Raw genomic sequence first — 6,000 nt, 5'->3', positions numbered from 1 at the left:
CAAATCTTAGGTACGCCTGATGAGGTGGATAAATGAGTACATGAAGGTATGCATCCTTTATGTCCAGAGATATCATAAAATCCCCCCCTTCTAGGCTGGCGATGACCGCTCTTAGCGATTCCATCTTGAACTTGAACCTTTTCAAGTATAGGTTCAGGGATTTTAAATTTAATATGGGTCTGACCAAACCGTCCGGTTTTGGGACTACAAACAGGGTCGAATAATTTCCCTTTCCTTGTTGAAGCAGGGGAACCTTGACCACCACCTGTTGAAGATACAATTTGTGAATTGCATTTAACACTATCTCCCTTTCCTGGGGAGAAGATGGTAGGGCCGATTTGAAAAACCGGCGAGGAGGCACCTCTTCGAATTTCAGCTTGTAACCCTGAGAAACAATTTCTATTGCCTAGGGATCCACCTGCGAATGAACCCAGATGTGGCTGAAAACACGAAGACGTGCCCCCAACTGGGCGGACTCCTTTAGCGGAGCCCCAGCGTCATGCGGTGGATTTTGTAGAGGCCGGGGAGGACTTCTGTTCCTGGGAACTAGCTGTGTTGTGCAGCTTCTTCCCTCTGCCCTTACCTCTGGCAAGAAAGGACGCACCTCGTACTTTCTTGTTTCTCTGTGATCGAAAGGACTGCATTTGATAATGTGGTGCTTTCTTAGGCTGTGAGGGAATATAAGGCAAAAAATTTGATTTACCAGCTGTAGCTGTGGAGACAAGGTCCGAGAGACCTTCCCCAAACAATTCCTCACACCTGTAAGGTAAAACCTCCATATGCCTTTTTGAGTCGGCATCACCTGTCCATTGCCGGGTCCATAGGACTCGTCTAGCAGAAATCGACATAGCGTTTATTCTAGAACCCAGTAGACTAATGTCACTTTGAGCATCTCTCATATATAGGACAGCATCTTTTATATGCCCTATGGTCAATAACATAGCATCCTTATCTAGGGTCTCAATCTCTGCTGATAAGGTATCTGTCCATGCTGCCACCGCGCTACAACCTCGGCCGACGCAATTGCCGGTCTGAGTAAGGTACCAGAATGTGTGTAAATGGACTTTAGGGTAACCTCCTGCTTGCGGTCAGCAGGGTCCCTGATGGTAGCCGTATCCTGGGATGGCAGCGCTACCTTTTTGGATAAGCGTGTCAATGCTTTATCCACCCTAGGGGAGGATTCCCACCGTATCCTGTCCATTGGCGGGAAAGGATACGCCATAAGAATCCTTTTGGGAATCTGCAGCTTTTTGTCTGGAGATTCCCAAGCTTTTTCACATAATTCGTTCAACTCATGTGAGGGGGGAAAGGTTATCTCAGGTTTCTTTCCCTTATACATGTGTACCCTCGTGTCAGGGACAGGGGACTCTGTGATGTGCAAAACATCTTTTATTGCAATAATCATATATCGAATACATTTAGCCAATTTTGGTTGTAACTTTGCATCATCGTAGTCGACACTGGAGTCAGAATCTGTGTCGGTATCTGTGTCAACTATTTGGGATAGTGGGCGCTTTTGAGACCCCGAAGGTCCCTGCGACATAGGGACAGGCATGGGTTGACTCCCTGACTGTTCCCTAGCTTCAGCTTTGTCTAATCTCTTGTGTAATAAGTTTACATTAGCACTTAAAACATTCCACATATCCATCCAGTCAGGTGTCGGCGTTGTCGATGGAGACACCACATTAATTTGCTCCTGCTCCTCTCTAGGAGAGCCTTCTACCTCAGACATGTCGACACACGTGTACCGACACACCATACACTCAGGGAATCCTCTTATCTGAGGACAGTTCCCCAACAAGGCCCTTTGGAGAGACAGAGAGAGAAAGTATGCCAGCACACACCCCAGCGCTATATGACCCAGGAAAAAAACACAATCATTTTATGTTTACCCAGTAGCGCTGTATTTCCATATATATATGCGCCTAATTATGTGCCCCCTCTTCTTTAAGACCCTCTTTCTACCGTGGTATAAGCAGGGGAGAGTCCATGGAGCTTCCCCTCAGCGGTGCTGTGGAGAAAATGGCGCTGGGGAGTGCTGAGGGAGAAGCCCCACCCCCTCAGCGACGGGCTTCTGTCCCGCTCAAATAGCCCCCCCCATAAAAAAATGGCGGGGGCTCTTATATATATATACAGTGCCTAGCTGCATATATATTTATTTTGCCAAAGAGAGGTCTATATTGCTGCCCAGGGCGTCCCCCCTGCGCCCTTCACCCTTACACTGACTGCCGTGTGTGAGGTGTATGGGAGCAATGGAGCACAGCTTTACTGCTGTGCGTTACCTCAGTGAAGATCATGAAGTCTTCCGCCGCCTCTGAAGTCTTCTTTTCTTCTCATACTCACCCGGCTTCTATCTTCCGGCTCTGCGAGGGGGACGGCGGCGCGGCTCTGGGACGGACGGCGAGGGTGAGACCTGCGTACCGATCCCTCTGGAGCTAATGCTGTACAGTAGCCTAAGAAGCAGAGCCTATCAACTCACAGAAGTAGGTGTGCATCTCTCCCCTCCGCCCCTCGATGCACGGAGTCTGTTGCCAGCAGGCTCCCTGAAAATAAAAAAATCTAACAAATATACTTTCTGTCAGGAAACTCAGGAGAGCTCCCTGAAAAGCACCCAGTCTCCTCTGGGCACAGTAGTAAACTGAGGTCTGGAGGAGGGGCATAGAGGGAGGAGCCAGTGCACACCCAGATCTAAAGTCTTTCTTAAAGTGCCCATGTCTCCTGCGGAGCCCGTCTATCCCCCATGGTCCTTACGGAGTCCCCAGCATCCTCTAGGACGTAAGAGAAAAATTATGCTGGCAGAAAAATCCAATTGAGTGATTAAACAGCTCCAGAGCTGCTCTGTAAGGCAAAGTAAAAGGGTGTGGGCCCTGCAGCACTACCTGTAGTTTGCATTGTGCATTGGAAGCCTAGTTTGCTGTCTGTTTCCACTTCTTTTTTCTTGATCCCCTCCCGTCTATACCCTTGTGCACTATCCTGACTTCTCCTCCCGTCTGCTTACTTTGTGCCTTCCAATGCACAATGCAAACTACAGGTAGTGCTGCAGGGCCCACACCCTTTTACTTGCCTTACAGAGCAGCTCTTGAGCTGTTACAGTGCCCAGCTGCTGCAAGAAATCAGCGTGAATGCTTCAGGGGCTGGGGCATGGCCAACATGAGCCCCACACCGAAGGAGGGTGGGGGTGTTTAATGCGAACTAGGGGTCTTGCACAATGCGAACTACAGGTAGTGCTGCAGGGCCCACACCCTTTTACTTGCCTTACAGAGCAGCTCTGGAGCTGTTACAGTGCCCAGCTGCTGCAAGAAATCAGCTTGAATCCTTCAGGGGCTGGGGCATAGCCAACATGAGCCCCACACCGACAGAGGGTGGAGGTGTTTAATGCGAACTAGGGGTCATCCAAGTGCCGCAAAAGGCCGCCATGCCCTGCACGCCCCTTTTCTCTTTTCATATGCAGACGAGGGTTGAAGCCAACTTTGACCCACTGCTTGGATGACATCGCCATATGCAAATCCATCTGCTGCAGGCCTTCCCCCAGGAATGCTTGCACTAGTTGTTGCATTTGGTTTGTTGTTTGGGGGTGCTTCAGTATTAGGCAGCCTTCTGCCCTCCCATGTTCATCTGAAAATATGTGTTCTCCCTGCAGTTGTTGTCCCCAGATGAGAGTTCCCTTGTGCTGCCTCAGTTGAATCTCCTTTACTTGACAGAGATGTGCCTGAGCAGCGGCCCTCCCCAGCCCTATCCCAAATCATACTTATTTTGCATAGGAGATACCATGGTCATGAAGACTGTTCTCCCAGGGTGCGGTTCATTCATTGCATTCTGGGTATGCTGACCCCTGTGATTTCCCCAAATGTGGGAAACTCGACTGCATTATTTAATGCGAACTAGGGGTCATCCAAGCACCGCAAAAGGCCGCCATGCCCTGCATACCCCTTTTCTCTTTTCATAAGCAGACGAGGTTTGAAGCCAACCTTGACCCACTGCTTGGATGACATCACTTGCTGCCTTTCCAATGAAGCAAGTTTAATTTAATAATAGGTGAAAAACCATCCCTACAAAGGTGTTAATAAGATACTTGGCTTTGTGGACACTTTTCAGAGCACAAATTTGTTAGCATAAAAATAAAGCCAGAAAATGAAGAGCTGTTTAATCACTCAATTGGATTTTTCTGCCAGCATATTTCTTTTTCTCTGCAACCCACTGCTAAATTGTGCTTCGTGGCTGTTTTTTTTATAAAATCACTTAATCAAATCTAACTCTGATTACATCAGAGAAGGCCAGGTACCCTACACCATAACAGGGGTTTTCGAAATTTTGACTTGTCTACTTAAAGATCACCAAAATCTGATAACAAGGTCAATTACGTCCCTAGGTGGGATTGAACCACCAACCTTTTGGTTAACAACTGAACACGCTAACTGTTTGTGCCTCAGAGACACTTTGCGAAAGTACATACTGACAAAGGCTAATAAGCATTCATCTAGAACGTTTCCTAGAAAAACTTTAAAAAGTCAATAATCTGGAGAGTTTTTGTAAGATGTTTCTTCCATCAACCAACGAAGAAACACATTGGTACTTTCCCATGATGAGTGAGTGCTTCAGGATCTCTTGCACTTACATGTGCAGCAGAGTACTGCAATGGAAACATGCTGGGCCCATAACCCAGAGGTAGGCAGATTGAAACTATCCTCTGCTATATGCATTTTTTTTTGTTAATTAAAGTAATCCAAAACTGGGATTGATATTTTTGCTCTTTTATTTTTACTTAAAGTACAATAACTTTTACCATTTTAATTTGTTTTAATAGTATATTGACAGTATTGTTTTCTTTCAAAAATCCACTTAATTTTCTTTACCCTATTATTAAAATGGTAATTGACAAAAACAAACTACATTGTCACCAGAAGAGCAATACAAAATGTACAAGTGATATATTAAAATCATCTTTCCAGCTTGAATTTCAATGATGCATTGGGGCAACGATTTTGTGAGAAACACCTTCACCCTTAAATAAAGATTTTCTTAATTCCTTACCTGTGTGCTAATTAGATATCACCTTGTTTTCACATTAAACAGACTTCCACATGCGAAAGCAGCAAGGATGCAGTGGCGTTAATGTTTCCTGGTGTCAACCTGTATTATTTCAGTAGATATTGAAATGAGGATGCATCTTGCTGCCTTTCCAATGAAGCAAGTTTAATTTAGTAATAGGTGAAAAACCATCCCTACAAATATGTTAATCAGATACTTGGCTTTGTGGACACTTTTCAGAGAACAAATTAGTTAGCATAAAAATAAAGCCAGAAAATGAAGAGCTGTTTAATCACTCAATTGGATTTTTCTGCCAGCATATTTCTTTTTCTCTGCAACCCACTGCTAAATTGTGCTTCCTAGCTGTTTTTATAAAATCACTGAATCAAATCTAACTCTGATTACATCAGAGAAGGCCAGGTACCCTACACCATAACAGGGGGTTTGAAATTTTGACTTGTCTACTTAAAGATCACCAAAATCTGATAACAAGGTCAATTAAGTCCCTGGGTGGGATTGAACCACCAACCTTTTGGTTAACAGCCTTACACACTAACTGATTGCGCCACAGCGACACTTTGCAGAAGTACATACTGACAAAGGCTAATAAGCATTCATCTAGAACGATTCCTAGAAACATTTTAAAAAGTCAATAATGTGGAGAGTTTTTGTAAGATGTTTCTTCCATCAACCAATGAAGAAACACATTGGTACTTTCCCATGATGAGTGAGTGCTTCAGGATCTTTTGCACTTACATGTGCAGCAGAGTACTGTAATGGAAGCATGCTGGGTCCATAACCCAGAGGTAGGCAGATTGAAACTATCCTCTGCTATATGCATTTTTTTTTGTTAATTAAAGTAATCCAAAACTGGGATTGATATTTTTGCTCTTTTATTTTTACTTAAAGTACAATAACTTTTACCATTTTAATTTGTTTTAATAGTATATTGACAGTATTGTTTTCTTTCAA

The 6,000-nt window shown here is 44.7% G+C and overlaps 1 pseudogene; it reads left to right on the top strand.

Moving 5' to 3' along the window:
- Positions 1-3,744: 3,744 nt before the first annotated feature.
- On the top strand, positions 3,745-3,923 carry LOC135022663 (U1 spliceosomal RNA; annotated as a pseudogene).
- Positions 3,924-6,000: the final 2,077 nt, after the last annotated feature.

Source organism: Pseudophryne corroboree, unplaced genomic scaffold, assembly GCF_028390025.1.
Source record: "Pseudophryne corroboree isolate aPseCor3 unplaced genomic scaffold, aPseCor3.hap2 scaffold_388, whole genome shotgun sequence".
Lineage (NCBI taxonomy): Eukaryota > Metazoa > Chordata > Amphibia > Anura > Myobatrachidae > Pseudophryne > Pseudophryne corroboree.
The sequence above is the reverse complement of the archived record's forward strand: the minus strand, read 5'-3'. Positions and strand labels throughout refer to the sequence as shown.